At 38.2% G+C, this 15,570-nt stretch overlaps 1 long non-coding RNA gene across 6 annotated transcripts in view; it reads right to left on the bottom strand.

The window, feature by feature from the left end:
• Nucleotides 1–524: 524 nt before the first annotated feature.
• Nucleotides 525–15,570, bottom strand: part of LOC113436441 (uncharacterized) — a 38,131-nt gene continuing 23,085 nt past the window's right edge. For 3 of the 6 annotated variants that reach the window (XR_015743063.1, XR_015743062.1, XR_015743066.1), the window contains exons 4-6: nucleotides 12,165–12,620; nucleotides 11,085–11,216; nucleotides 525–994 (exon numbers count right to left, since the gene is read on the bottom strand). This is a non-coding gene — a long non-coding RNA (uncharacterized LOC113436441). The remainder of the gene's footprint in view (nucleotides 995–11,084; nucleotides 11,217–12,164; nucleotides 12,621–15,570) is intronic. The other 3 variants (XR_015743067.1, XR_015743064.1, XR_015743065.1) reach the window with 1 other exon arrangement.

Below are 15,570 nucleotides of genomic sequence, written 5' to 3'. Positions count from 1 at the left end.
CTCAGGGTGCCTTTAATTATAGAACATTTTAGGCTGATGCCCCATGCATATTTACCTGGGAGGACATTCAAAATTGAAAGAAACATCTGAGTAAATAAGAATAGGATTGCACTGTATCACTTTTCTGTGCTACTCTGTAATAGTTTGACACCACACATTTCTTTGCAAGAGAGTAGCCTATTTATTTTCCTAGCAAACGTTCTTCACATTTGTTCATTCAGCACTAACATATAAGAACATTATTTGTACCTTAATTTCTATCACACCCAATTTTTTTTAAAGAAAACCCTTCAGTTTATGATCTTAGATATCAAAGAACCCTCATATTTGGGTGGAAATCTGATGAGTTTAAATTCATGTCTTATATCTTATACATTTTATTTGACACAATATGATTATGATACATTAGATAAACATTGCACAAATCACTTGCACATTTTAATGATTACAAATTTAGTAATTCAGCAGATTCCAATCTCAAAACATACTTTCAGGAAGAAGAAAAAACAGACAAGAGTCAGTCAGAATGTTAATATTTTTATTACATTTTTATGATATTTTAATAAGCCAAATGTAATACATATCAGTTTCACCATCCAGGGTGAGGACAAGCAATGGTATGTGCACACAATTATTATGTTGAGCAGCCAGCTTGAATCAACAATGGAGACAATCACCAATGGTAATATTTGAAGGGTACTACCTAAAGAGGTTGTCCTCGACTTACAACCACAATTAAACCCAACATTTCTGTTCTTAAGCAAAACAGTTGTTGAGTTTTGCCACATTTTACAACTTTTCTTGCCACCATTTTAAGTGAATCACTACAGTTGTTAAGTTAGTAACAAGGCTGTAAAATGAATCTGGTTTCCCCATTGACTTTGCTTGTCAGAAGGTTGCAAAAGGGAGTCCAATCCTGCAACCGTCACAAGTACGAACCAGTTGCCAAGCAGTTGGATTTTGATCGTGTGACCCTGGGGAAGCTGCAATGGTCCTGTGAAAATTGATAAGAAGACACTTGTTTCAGTGCCCTTGTAACTTTGAATGGTCAGTAAACAAATGGCCACAACATGAGGACTATTTACACATTTACTTTCAGAATTCTCTGTAATAAATCAGTAATTTAATTTGAATTAAAACCAGCTTCAATCAGAATGACGTTATACAGTCACTGAATTATACATGAAGGCAAAGAATAAAGACTTGCATGAAAAGTAAAAAGCAACACATGGTATGGATAATGATTGCTTTTATACAAGTAGTGGCCCTTGACTTATGATCACAATTGAGCCCAAAATTTATGTTGCTAAGCGAGACGGTTGTTAAGTGAATCTTGTCCCATTTTATGAGCTTTCTTGCCACTGTCGTTAAGTAAATCACTGCGATTGTTAAGTTAATAACAGGGTTGTTTGGCTTCTCCCCATTGACTTTGCTCATCAGAAGCTTGCAAAAGGGGATCACGAGATCCCGGGACTCTGTAACCGTCATAAATAGGAATCAATTGCCAAGCATTTGAATTTGATCACCTGGCCATGGGGATGCTGCAACAGTTGTTAAGTGTGAAAAATAGTCATAAGTCATTTCCACAAATGCAAAATAGTTCCAATATATTATCCTTTCATCCTTTCTTTATAATTTTGAACTAGAGTCTCTAGACCAGGGGTTCCCAACCTCGGGACACGAGACGATATTCCAGGGGGTGCGAGAAAAGTCCAGGTAAATAATAGGATATTGGCTATATGTTGGCATTTTTATTTATTATGCAATGGATTAACTTTGTTTTCATTTTAGAGTTAAGTATCGTTATTCAGTATAATTTCAGGGGGGGGGGAGGTTCGAGTGAAATTTCTTTAGGGGTGCGGGGCGAAAAAAAGGTTGGGAACCACTGCTCTAGACCATTATTTGTGCTCCTATAGAAGGGAAGAGAACATGATTTACAGACCGAAATCTTGAAGATTCTTATCTAAACTTCAACTGAACAGAAAAAAACAGGATTTGAATGATATTCATGCAAAGGCTTCTGAAACTTTAATAATCATGGATAGTTTCTAGCTCCTCACTAATATGTAAAATATTATGTTTTGGATGCAAACAAAAAAACCACCTGGACGTTCACCCACTGCATTTATTCTATAAAGTGCTACCAGATCTGAGCTGTAAAAAAATCCAGATGATTATTAGATGGCAGCAAAAAATTAAAGTTTTCTATATCCCCCTTTTTTCTTGCTACCATTCAGTTAGTCCTGGATTTTTCCAGCTCATACTTAATAGCTTTAGGTGATAAGCAAGGCAGGATCTTATTCAGTAACAATGCTGTGAGGAATCAAATGCTTACTGAATAACTGTGGTTTAATTATTTCTATTGGCCTCTGTATTCAGATGGCAATTGGAGAAAAGGAGGAACAAAGAGCTGTATCTACAGGTCTGCAAGAAGCAAGGGATTCATGATTTTCAGACGTTTTAAGTCTTTTTGGGTTGCAGTAATAAACAGCAATACAACATTATATGGAGAGGGAATGGACAAGTGTTTGACTCAGCCGGCAAACAAATAGTGTAAATAAACATCTGCTACTACTGTTGTCCAAAGTATTAATAGGATTATACTTTAAATACATTTTGTTAGGAATATGAGTCACCTAACAGCTATTTGGGTTAGAAATATATAAACCAGGATAAACATTTTAAAACTGTAACTGTAACTTTAAGAAAATGCAAAACTGTAATTAGGTGTGGTTTCTCAAACAGCCATAAGATGGAGCCAGAAACCTGGTTTGTTTCAGTCTGAGTCTTGGAAGAGAGTGTGAGTGTATCTCTGTTTCCTTCTGTTGGAAAGTATTGCCGTTCCTCCATTTCTTCTAATTGACTGATATTACTGGATTTAATGTAAGTCTGATACTGAACTGTTTTTGACACTGGAATTTGATATTTGGATTATCCCTGGATTGAAAACTGACTGATTTTACCTGTGAATGACTTTGGACTGCCTATTTTGGACTTTGCTTAAACCTTTCTGGAAGTAAAAACCTACATTTACTGTACAGTGTATCTGTGTACTGTGTGTGTATTATTCAAACACTTCTCTCAAATACCTCTCCCTGTATGCGCTCATTCTCCTAACGGGGAATTACATCAACACATTTCTTAAGAGAATATTTCATTGCTATGGTACCTCTCTCAAGGAATTATGGGAGGAAACAGAAACCGTCAGTTTCATCCTTTGGCACTTTGGTAGATTGGATATTTGGGAGCATTTTCTTCTTCTTGCTGAACTTCAGAGAGCACAGATCAAATGGCTGAGATTATGTCATCAAACTTTGATCTCCAAATATTGCAGACTTCCCCAGCAGGTGTCCTCCTACACATTTTGAACTTCAGCTCTCATAACTCTTAGCCTTTGGCTCATTCCATGCAAGGATTACAATAAGTCCAGAACATCTGGAGAACACCAACTTGAGGAAAGCTGTGGTATCATAGAAGTACTGTGACAACATTCTTTCACATTTTCACTGAGACATTTCCAAACATTTAGAAGCACCAACTACATTTTAACCACCTCCATCTTTCACACACGAAATAATCAACTCACTGTTTAAATATTGATGAATATTCTCTTTTCATTATAAGTATGTTATTCTTTATCTTTCTTTTCATTATGAGTGTGTTATTCTTTATCTCAACTTGTATGGGGAGAGAGAGGGAGAGACAGAGAGAGAGAAAATGAACAGCAGTGCTACATATTTCAATATTGTTTAAACTTCCCAGAAAGAAAGCTTCATTTCCTTAGAAGGCCATATAATAGTTATCGTATGGTATGGACTACCTGCCAGGGAAAAAGGACCCTGTGTAATAAGGAATGGAGATGGGGTGGAATAGAAGGCTTCGAAATATGAAGAGCTGATTGGCAACCAACGCTGGGCATGTCACTTAGTCTGAGAAGAGCTTCGGTCCCTTCAAAGCAAATAAAATATTTTGGAGAGAAGTCACAACGCTTGCTGCAGCTCACTAACTGTTGGTGGCATATTCAGAAGTTTCTTGTCTGAGATTTTGCCATGATGCCATTCATCAGAATAAAAATGGTTTGGGTGAAATGGACCGATGATGCAGACCACCATGAAGAGAACATACAATGTTTATAGGTATTTACTTCTACTTAATTCTTGTATTTCTTTTTGTTTCAATGGTTGAAATGTTAATAATACAGGATGTCTGTCTGTTTGGAAAGAGTTTGGGGGGGTTTAAACTCACCTATTGTTCAGCCATGGCTTGTATTCCCCACAGTTTGTTAGAAGAAGCCACAGTAATTTGCTTTACATAACATCCTAAGGCATAGACCATAATTATAAACCCCAATAAGGTTTATCTGGGACACTAAGATAAAATAATCAAATCACATTATGATATTGTTTACCATTAAGTGCAGCTGCCGTGACTGTACACTGTAAAGCAGCCTGCCTCAACCTGCTGCCCTCCAGATGTTCTTCAGCTTCATGAACTGGCATTCTACACATCTGGCTCTCCATGATGGAAATTCTGAGAGCCCCAGAGTCATGCAAATGAATTGTAATAATTACATATGAAATATTTGTAATGAGACAGGAAGAGGAAGAGGGAGGGGGGACTCTGAGTTATTCCTTTATACCGAAGCTTTTTACAGCATAAAAAAAAACAATACAGACGTGTTAAGAAAGAAAGTAAAGAAAAATAAAAGAGATAAGCAAATGAGAAATAAATAAAAGACACTGCCAAGAAAAGGGGAGAGAAAAGACAAAAAGAGCGTCTTCCAATTTTCTTTACCACATTTGTAAATGTATTTATTTATAGGGGCTCCTTCTCCACCCTATTCTACTCTTTCTAATCATCAAACCCACAAATCACAAATTCATTTTTTTCTCCGCTTTCAGCAAAAAGTCCATAAAGGGTTTGCAGCTACCAACAGGCACTGAGTTGTTTGAAGTAAAACAATGAGCTTTCAAACGGGCCTGAAGGGTTCAACTGGTGGCAAATTGAGGGATTTTGTCATCTGGATTTGCTGGTTTAATTTATGCATGTGTAATATGTGTAATACTTACAGGCTTCTGGATGGGGACTGACTACTCCCAAATCCTGCCCAAGAGCATAATTATGTATAACCAGTGTGAGTCAGCCATGCTCTGATGCAATCCCACAATCATCAAGACCTGTCCCATTTTTGGCATGTCCTTCCCTGATGCCTGCATCCTAGTTCTCTCCTAAGCCCTACTATCGACCTGCTTTATTCTGAACTGCCAATTTCTTGGTTGGTGTTGATAGAAAGGGGGACAACTGAGCCCAGAATTTAAGTTTCTAAGTGAGACATTTGTTAAGTGAGTTTTGCCCCATTTTGCGACCTTTCTTGCCACATTTGATAAGTGAATCACTGCAGTTGTTCAATTAGTAACACGGTTGTTATACGTGAATCTGGTTTCCCCGTAGACTTTGCTTGTCAGAAGTTCGCAAAAGGGGATCACATGACCCCGTGACACTGCAAACAGTCATAAGTATGAAGCAGTTGCCAAGCATCCAAATGTAAATCATATGACCATGGGGAGGCTGCAATGGTCATAAGTGTGAAAAATGGTCATTTTTTTCAGTGATGTTGTAACTTTGAACGGTCACTAATTGAATTGTTGTCATTTGAGAACTACCTATATTGCCTGGTGCAGTATTTCTCAACCATGGCAAATTTAAGATGTGTAAACTTCAACTCCCAGAAATCCCTAGCCAGGGAATACCCGGAGTAGAAGTTCACCCATCTTAATGTTGCTAAGGTTGAAAAATGCTGGCCTAACGAACAAATACAATAAATCAAAGGCAGAATGTGAAACAATTGCTTTCCCCTGCCACTTTCAGCCAAACGTGGGAAAAGCTTTTTGTTATGTCCCTGGAACTTAAAGAAGTTCCCACCCAGGTCCGTTCGCGCTGCGGGGTCGGTTGCCCCCTCTCATTGGTTGGTTCTCCCCGGCAGCCAGCTATAAAAGCAGGCTGCGGGGTCCGACCAGTCGCTGATCGCTGCGAGCCAGTTCCAGGCTTGGCAAGCACGTTCAGTCCTTTATTATTCTAATAAAGTATTTGTTGCACCCATGCCCTGGTTCAGCCTCTCATTACCCGAACTTAACACTTTTCCTGTTGATTGTTTCCAGTTTGGGGGGAAAAAAATTGAGAGCTAATTTGGTGTAGTGGTTTAGGCATCAGGCTTGAAATTGTGAAATTGTGAGTTCTAGTTGTTCCATATTAGCAGGCTTGAAACCCTGCGTTCCTATTGGTCCAGAAAAGCCGGATCGTGATTGGATGGCTTGAACGTTCCTGCTTGGCTCATACAGGGTTTGCCGCGATTGGCTTAAACCAAGCGCGGCAAACTCAAAGAGTTGTCATTGGCTGCCTAGCCACGGCCAGCTCTATAAGAAGAGCTGCCGCGCGCTAGGGTTCCTTGTCTCAGAATCTATCTGTTAAATAAAGAGTTGTTGTTCACTACTCAAGCCTTGTCTATTCATGGGACCCACCGACCAAACTTAACACTAGTCCCACAAATGCCTGACTATCGGCCTGTCACTTTCTCTCAGCCTAGGAAGGAGGCAACGGCAAGCCCGTTTTGAACATCCATGCCAACAAAACTGCAGAGACTTATCAAGGTCTTAGAACTGGATGGGGGAGAGGGAGAAACAAATGACCAAGACAAGACTTGGTTGCTGAGAGTTACAAGGGGAGGTCGTAAAGGCTTCCTAACCCTTTTAAGATAATTTTGGATATGGCTGAGAAAGGTTGTACCTTCCTGCTTTTGGCTAACCTTTGCAATCCAAATGGTCGAGCTAGCAATTTCTCATTCCTGCAGATTCCCAAATGGACAGTTAGCCTGCTCTTATCTGTACATCTAGAGAAGTACCCCATTGTTTATAGTAGGAATAGGTTAAGGCTGCCAATTCTTTCCCGTAAATCTCTCTATTTTTGTATATTTTAGCATAACCTAGTAAGCAGGAATTGGAAAATAGACATTTCTGCAGTAATTTGTGTTTGGTTTTGTTTTTCATTTTAGTTATTATAAATTATTATATATTATACTTTGAATCTGCAAGCCAGAAATATACATGCTTGATTGTGAATGATCAAAAGACTGATTATCAATCCCACAATTATAAACAGGCCATCTGTACAAATATTTCAAGCTCAGATCTCATCAAATATTTAACGCATGAAGTTGTCTTGCAGAACATTCTTTTCTTGCTGATGTTGTCTTTGATTTAAAAATTAGACTTTATGAGTTTCATAACTCTTAAAAAAACAGAAGGTTACATTATGAGAAAGGTCAACATACCAAGCATAACGTCACAGAAAAATAGAGTTCTGGCCCAAAGTGGACACCAGCTGTTAAATTAAAGAGCTAGTAACTATTTCCAAGGAAGTTCCGTTCTAGTGCTCAGATCTGGCATACCCCTAGGCACTCTTGGCAGGGTGGATTTGCTCTGGCAAGTAATATCAGCACCAGGCCTGCAAAATCCAGATAAACACTAGATAAAATACCTAAATCAGGCCACATTGAGGTTTTCAGGTGTGCAGCCTGATGATCCCATCTGTTTCTCCTCCTTTGCTGCTCCAAGCAAATATCTAGGTTCTTTTTTAGACATGCATAATTTGTCTCTAACCACAGCCAATTTTTTTAAAGAACTGGAAGCCTCCAGATCTCAAGGCAGATACCCTCCTTGCCTTGACTGAATGTATGCCACTGACAGCAAATATAAGAAAATACACGATGAATAAGAAAAGTAAATGGACAACAAGTTCAGATCACTCCAATTAATAAATGACATCTTATAGGCCCAGAAAGTATCTCTGAAATATATTCTTCAGTGAATAAATGAAACAAGTGTAATGTTTGTGACTCATTTGTTTAATTGAATTCTCTTCCTTGAAACCAAAATCATATGATTTTGTTGTGGTTGAAATGAACAAAATGGGATTTGATCTAGAGACTTTTAAAAAAAGTTCTGTAACCATCAATTCATATTTTAAAAAACACACACAAAAGTTGCAGAAAAAGACCATTCTTTTATAATGACCATTCTTTTGGAACAAAGGAGAATTTAAAAATTATTAAAAACAGTATGACCATTATAAGTATTAGATTAGATGCAACTGAGATTAGAATATTGCATTTGGGAGATTATAGAAAATTGGCATTTGGAAGATCATAGAAAATCTCTAATTAAGTTACTAAAGGCCAATAAAATATTTCAGAATAAAATACCCTTTGAATCTCTCTCAATGGGCCAATTTATAGAAGACTAGAATTATAAAAGAAGTAGAGAAGGACTGCACTATTGCTGTTAACCTAGCAAACTTTTCCGCAAGATTTTGAGAGCAGTTGTGATATTCTAGGTTCTTCTTTTCATACACAATAACTAATCAGTCATTCACTGTGAAGTTCCTTAGACTGATGGTAAAAATAAATAATGGGATTTTGTAGGCGGCTTCATTTCTTCAGTTAATCCAATTGGGAAATAAACAGTTCCTTATTTTAGTTTTCCCAACTTTGCACAAAGAAAGTTCAACAATGTAAACATAGAGAAAAATATTAGTTGAGAAAAGAATCTTCAATCTTTCATCTTCATATTCAAATTGTCATATGGCATTCAGATGTTATTTCATAATCATACAGAAGATAATATTTCTCTTTCAGTTCATCTGAAGTTCTTTTGGAAAGGTTTAAAATTTTCCATGATCTTTTGGTTAAGGACAAGGATCAAATGTTCCATTCATTGCAACTGAATGCAATTGTATCTGGGCTGTTAAACCTTTCCAAAATATCTCACTCCCAAATATACATTTGCTTATTTTATTATATTAAGAAAAATCTGTGTAATTCCCTTGATTAAAAGGAAACATCGCAAATGGCAGTTTCGTTCACAGCTGTGTTTTGTCTTGTCCCTCCCTTCCTCTCTCCTTCAACCAGTCTCAGCTTTTGGCTTTATTCTGTGCTGGTGGTCTATTGCCTAATAATGGTCAGCCACCTGCACTGTAAGTGCTTTAACTGTATGGTCCTGATGGTTTAGCCCAAGACTGAAAGGCCAAAACAGCAGAATAATGGAACATTCCCCCACCACCACTCTCCCCACACACAGATTGACTCCCTAACAAAGCAGAAAGGTAATCAGAATTGTTGCCTATTTAAAGAAAGGAAAATAAATCTTAAATAAAAGTGCTCCTGGTCGCTCAGTTCTTCTGAATCCATTCCTACAAAATGAGCTAGCTCAGAAGCACTGGAAGGAGCTTAGAGATGATGGACAGGATGCTTATAGTTGTTTGCCTTTGCCTCCTTCCTAGGGCTGAGAGAAAGTGACTGGACCGAGATTGCCCAATTTCATGCTGAACTGTATGAATGGTCACATATGAAGGCAAATATAGACGTCCCAGGATAATGATGCAAATTTTAATTTGGATTGGTCACCAGGACAGAGATTTACTCTTTCAGACTTATGCTGGAGCCCGTCTTCAAGGAACTTCTCTCTCTTGGAATATGTGCTTTGGGTTGTTCTGTGAGTCGTGTCTATGTGGTGCCTTTCTATTGGCTGATTGTTGTGTATTGATGGTGGGCGTTTGGCTGCTGTTTCCTTCTGCTGCCAAGCCCTCATGTGATAAATCAACACTCCTGTTAATTGGCAAGGGGCTGCAATCAAATCCCAAGCTGCAATCATTTCCCTGGCTATGTTTGTACCTGCATGGCCAACGATCTTAGCAGCTGTGAAATTAAATGAGTGTCCTTGCTCATTGCAATGTGAGGCTACCAATGAGTTTGGGTCTCCTCCTCTGACCGCTCACTTGTGTTCTTGCAATCTAGTGGTTAGCTTCCTCCCTGTTTGTCCTATATAGTCACAGGGACAATCCATGCAGGGGATCCAGTAGATTACATTGGAAGTAGCTCCCACTTCCAAGCAATCTTTACAATGCATAATTTGTCTTCATATGCGATGCCCACTTGTAGATCTTGGAAACTGCATTCTACTACTTCCAAAATATTTCTTGATGTATGGCAGGGTGTGCCATGTAGTTGATCTTATAACTTCTGTTTTCTTTTCTCTTCTTTGATTTTTGTGCAGGCATCTTGCAATAAATCTCATTATGCCTCAACTGTTCATGTTAGGTACTGTACCTTCTCTCCAGCTGTTTAGCTTGCTGGCTACTACAGTGGGTTCTCACTCTGCCATATAGTGTTCTGATGCCGCTCTTTTTGTGTGACCGTGGTTGGTTACTGTTGAAATTAAGAATATGAGGAGTGTTGGTGGCCTTATGATAAACAGTGGCTTCTAGGCTTCTATCTTCCTGCCTGCTGATGAGCACATCTAAAAATGGTAATTGTCTAGCTGTTTCTTCCTTCATTGTGAATTGTATGTCTGGGAAGATGGAGTTCAATAGGGTATAAAACTGCATTTCTTTTGATGATGACAAGCCTGTTGTCCATGTAGTGGCACGAAAATGTAGGTGTGTAGTTTTGAAATGCAGTGTTCTAGTTCACGCAGGACAGTTTCTGCAATGACACCTGATATGGTGGGGTCCCATGGGTGCCCCTTTTATTTGCTCAGACATTTCTCTTTTGAATGTGAAGGAAGTCCATTGGCAGTATTGGAGCAGCTTCATGATTTGTGTCCTGGCTAGGTTGTATGAATTCTTTCTATCTCATTCACAGTATTTATTCTTCCTGATTTGAATATAAACATCTCATAACTATTTCCTTCTAATGAAAAGTTCTGTTCTCCTTTTGATGTTGTGGTGCTTAATATCAGATGCCTTCACTAGACTGCATTGCATTTATATAGAAAAGTAATGAGTAAATCATCACGTTGTTGGTAATGCAGGAAGAATTATTCTTGTTTTGTACTGGGATTTTAGCCCCATAAACCGCCTGGAGTTACCAAGAGTGAGTTGGGTGGCCATATAAATTTTCTAAATAAATAAACAACACTTCAGTACAATATATTTTTGCATGTCCTAAAATTACGATGTTCTGTAAAGAAGTAATATACATATATTAATTTGAAGATGTAATATTTTCTGATGCACTTATCCTTTTAACTTACATAGCTACTGCGTGGAAACTGGCAACTGGAAGCAGAAATGGGCTCTCTCCAAGCACTTACTGCTGTCAAAGGATTTCTGTCTTGGAACTGCAAATGTACCCAGTGAATTAAAGACTCGATCGTGAAAGTTGCCTATAAGTACAGGAAATTATAATGAAATACAGTTCCATAATAACGTTTATTATTTTTATTATTTATTATATTCATAATCGTATTATAGATTATAGTGATTTTTTCTTTTATTAAAGCTGACATTTAAAAATTCACATAGATTCACACACACAAAGAATAAGAAACCCTTACATACAATTTACCTTGTTTTAATTGCATTGCTTTCTCACTTTTTTCTATTCTGTTTTCTTCTTAAAAAAAAAACTCCAAACAATAAAGAAATAAAATATCAAAGGCCAGCTTTTTTTAAAAAAAAAGAAGTGTTTATCGTTTGTCCCCAATTTTACCTCAGCACCTAACTATCAAAAATAAATCTCATTCATGCACCCAAACCATACCAAGCTATCTAACCAAAGTAGCCCTACATATGGAGCACATCCCATTATAAAAATGTATTCGTGCTTTTCTAATTATCCTGCAGAGTCCTTGGTCCTTCTGAGCTTGGTGGTTTTCTTGCAGAAGTTTCATTACTAAAGTAGGTAACATCATCAGTGCATGTTATCTAGTTTAGTAATGAAATGTCTGTAAAAAGATAATCAAGCTCAGAGACCACTAAAGTCCTCCCAGTTAATAGCTATAAATATTCTCTTCTATTGGTATCAGTTACACTTCTCAGCCAACATTTGGGTTCCAGAAACTTGTGATCTCCTTCATTGGTGTTAATGTGCATCAATCACCAGCTCTAGTCCATGTCTTCTAACAAGCAATCTATCTGAAAAACAATACTGTTGACTTTTATTGTATATCATATAGCTAAATCCTACCAATTAAGTCTCTGCTGGCTACATATTTTTAGATGCAGAAAACCCTATAATCTTATCCAATGTGATGGGATAGCAGCAAGAAGAAACCAAGCCCAACTAAAAGGTCTCAATTCATGTTTTTTTTAGGACAGAAAACTGTAGTTACCTCAAGATAGGCTACTGTGATCGCACCTCCCAAAAGCCCAGTTTACTTCAGGTCAGCTGCATGGCTTCAAAGGAGAACATGTATCAGAAGATGAGGAATTCATTGTTCTGAATGCACACAGGCAGAACTATCCAGGGGCCAATAGTGTATCTGAGAAAACCTTCCTTTCTACTAGCTTTCATCCATTTTATTCTTGAACTACTTTATCTTTTAAAAACTCAGCTAACAAAATAGTTAGTTGAATATATGGGGAGCATATTAATAGTCTTGGCATTCTCTCCATGTGCTAAATGTCCATGAGCTTAACTTCTTCTTCCCCTGACATCTTGCTTCTCCTGGGACTTTCCCTTCTGCTTGTAGAAATTGTTGCTTTGTCAACTCTGCTCCCTTTTAGGGCCATGACCAGCTTTTCTCTCCTCCTCCTCCTCCTCTCGCCCATTTGATTCAAAGACCTCACTGAAAAAAAAAAAAGGAGTACGGAGGGGAATAAATTAGACTCCATTTAAGTCCTTAAGGAAAGGCTACTTAAAAAAAAATTATGTGAAACCATGGGGTAGGGCTTAAACTTTAATGTTCTTAGATGAGCTAGATCCTTTAAGCCTTAAAACTAGGAGCATTTTTGGACTTACATTTTGTTGTTTAAACAATACTTTTGGAGGTTATTTCAATGGACATATATAACTACACTTAAAATATCTGAATCATCTTAAGTCTAGATTTTTTTAAAGGTTTTCTAAGTCTGTCCCTACAAATCATGATTTTACAAATCTCCACATCTCACTCCCACCTCCATCCCTGGATTGTTCAGTTTGACTCTGAAAAAACACTGGGCGCAATTAAAAGACTCTCATACATGACAGGCTGTGTAATGTGTGGGATTCTTAATTGTGCACAATGTTTTTTGCAGGGGCAAACTGAACAATCCAGGGATAATGATGGGAGTGAGATATGGAGGGGTACTAGATTTATAAATATAGTTCATAATGTTTCATAATGAATTTTTTTCCTTAATGAAACACTAGCTTTATTTGCTAAAATGAGGTGCAGCATTATAAATGGTCGGAGAAATTTTGTATCCCAAGGTTGTGGGATAGTATGGTAGATATCCCCATTCCAGATATAGAGGATTTGGGGTAGAATTTCCTTGAAGTTTGACAATGGGAACACACACAAGATTATGTACCACACATTTTTCTGCCTTCCTCCAGTACTTTTGCCTTATAATAAGGCAGGCCCCCTAGTTTTTTGCAGTTAGGTTAATCACTGTAACTTTGTAGTAAATAAATAAATAAATAAATCCTGGGGTGTAGGAAGGTTCTTTCTTTCAACCTTCGTTTCTTCACTCGACCCATCCTTGCAGCTGTTTGCTCTCTAAATCCTGATTGCAGACAGTACATACTGATGTGGCATATAAACAGACAGGGATGAATGATTTAAGTGCCCTCAGAAAACATATTTTGTCTACAGATGAGGTACCGGGGCTGCTCCCAAAGGCAAGAAAAGTAGATGTTCCAGAAGCTGGCAGAGGCCTTTAGCAAATTAGTGTTAACTTTAACCAATCGACAAAACAGGGTTTATGATACCTTGCTGCCATCTACTGGAAATAGTGGGAAGTTGATAATTCTTCAGAAATTTCTTAAAAGTTTCTTTAAAACAGATAAACAGTCCTTTTCACACATGAACTTATAAGTGTTCTACTTATGTTGCTCTTCAATACATTATAACTAATCTTCATCAACTGGGAAATCTCCCTCATGTAATTGATATCTTCTGCTATCTTATTTTTGATACAAACATTGATCAGAATTTTATATAGTAAGGCAACTGCAAATCACTTCCAAAATATTGCCAAGAAAACTTTTGGGACTTATCCAGGCAGTTGCCAGGACTGATTTGAAGACACAGCAACAAAAATGCTGTGCCTAGATTGATAGGTTTGTATCCTAGCTGCATAGATATGTTATCCCATTTAAGAAAGGGTGGCTTATTACCATAACACTAGAACAGGGGTCGCCAACTTTTTGGACCTCAGGGACCACCAAACTCATAATTTTAAATCACCTGAACCACTGATATGAATTTTGATTGATGGTGGCTTGCTGACATTGGTGGGACAGAGAGAGAGAGAGATCTGATCTAACCTCTCTCTCTCTCTCTCTCTCTCACACACACACACACACACACACACACACAGATCCCTCACATACCCTACCCCCTCCAAGGCAGACACATTCCTGCTTTTGAGCTCTGTTCTCAGGGGAGGGGGAGAGTGAGATCCGATCTAACACAGAGATCACACACATACACACACACACACCCTCCAAGGCAGCCACATTCCTAACTTGCTTAGAAGAAGAAAGGAGTGGAAAGAAGCAGCGCAGTGGCCAGGCAAGTTCCCCCCCTCCACCCTTTCCCCGCTCCCGTCACTACCTCGTGTTGTTCCAATGCAAGCCTTGTGTTCCCGCGGGCTGGCCATGTGGGTGGCGCAGCCTTGTGTTCCCATACAGCCTGGGTTAATTGCTTTAGGGGGTGCTCTGGGGGTGACATTTTTCTGCGGACTACCAAAATTTTCTTGCGGACCACCAGTGGGCTGCGGACCACTAGTTGGCGACCACTGCACTAGAAGACCAGAGAGATCCTTGACAGTTTCATATCCATTGGGGCGGGGGGCAGGAGATGGGGGAGCAGAGGAGAATAACTCATTTGTAACCAGTCAGAGTAGAATAAAACAAACAAAGCTACCAAAGCTATTTCAAGATTTGTTGGAATGTCCATCAGTAATCTGATATTATCAGAAGTTGGTACCATTTCAAAAAACAAGACTGTACAGAATGTCTAATTGATAACAGAACCTTTGGTAACCAACATGCTCAATTTGCCAAAAAAACTTGTACCCCCATTTTACAGGGTTTTTTGGACATTTGGAATTTGTAGAATTCTGTTCTGTTCTTAAGATAACCACCATATAAGTCTTACACAACTGTAAGGGAAATCCCCATTTTTGACAGCATATCTCTAACAACATAGGAGCCAACCTTTCTTTATATATGTTTATACTTTCCTTATATTTTTATACTATTATAAAGGAAACCCACGGACTCAGTGGATTCACAGAATCAACTGAATCAAATAATTCCAGTGATATTAGAACTGTGGCTAAATCCTTTAAAGGAATGTAATAAATCCTTGGGAAGTTCATTTTACTAACTATTTGCTCAATATTTGAGCTTCTGGGGTAATTGTATAAATATCCAAAATGGAGGATTTACTGCAGTCCTTATTTCACCAGCCCTAGGAAGTAGGCAATGGCAAACCATTTCTGAAATCTTGCCAAGAAAACTACAGGGATTTGTCCAGGTAGTTGACAGGAATCAAGTCTGACTTGAAGGAGTGCAAACACACACAC

The sequence above is a fragment of the Pseudonaja textilis genome, chromosome 3 (genome assembly GCF_049901715.1).
Source record: "Pseudonaja textilis isolate UNSWEBS1 chromosome 3, rPseTex1.2, whole genome shotgun sequence".
NCBI lineage: Eukaryota > Metazoa > Chordata > Lepidosauria > Squamata > Elapidae > Pseudonaja > Pseudonaja textilis.
Note: the sequence above shows the minus strand (reverse complement) of the source record. Positions and strands in the feature narration are given on the sequence as shown.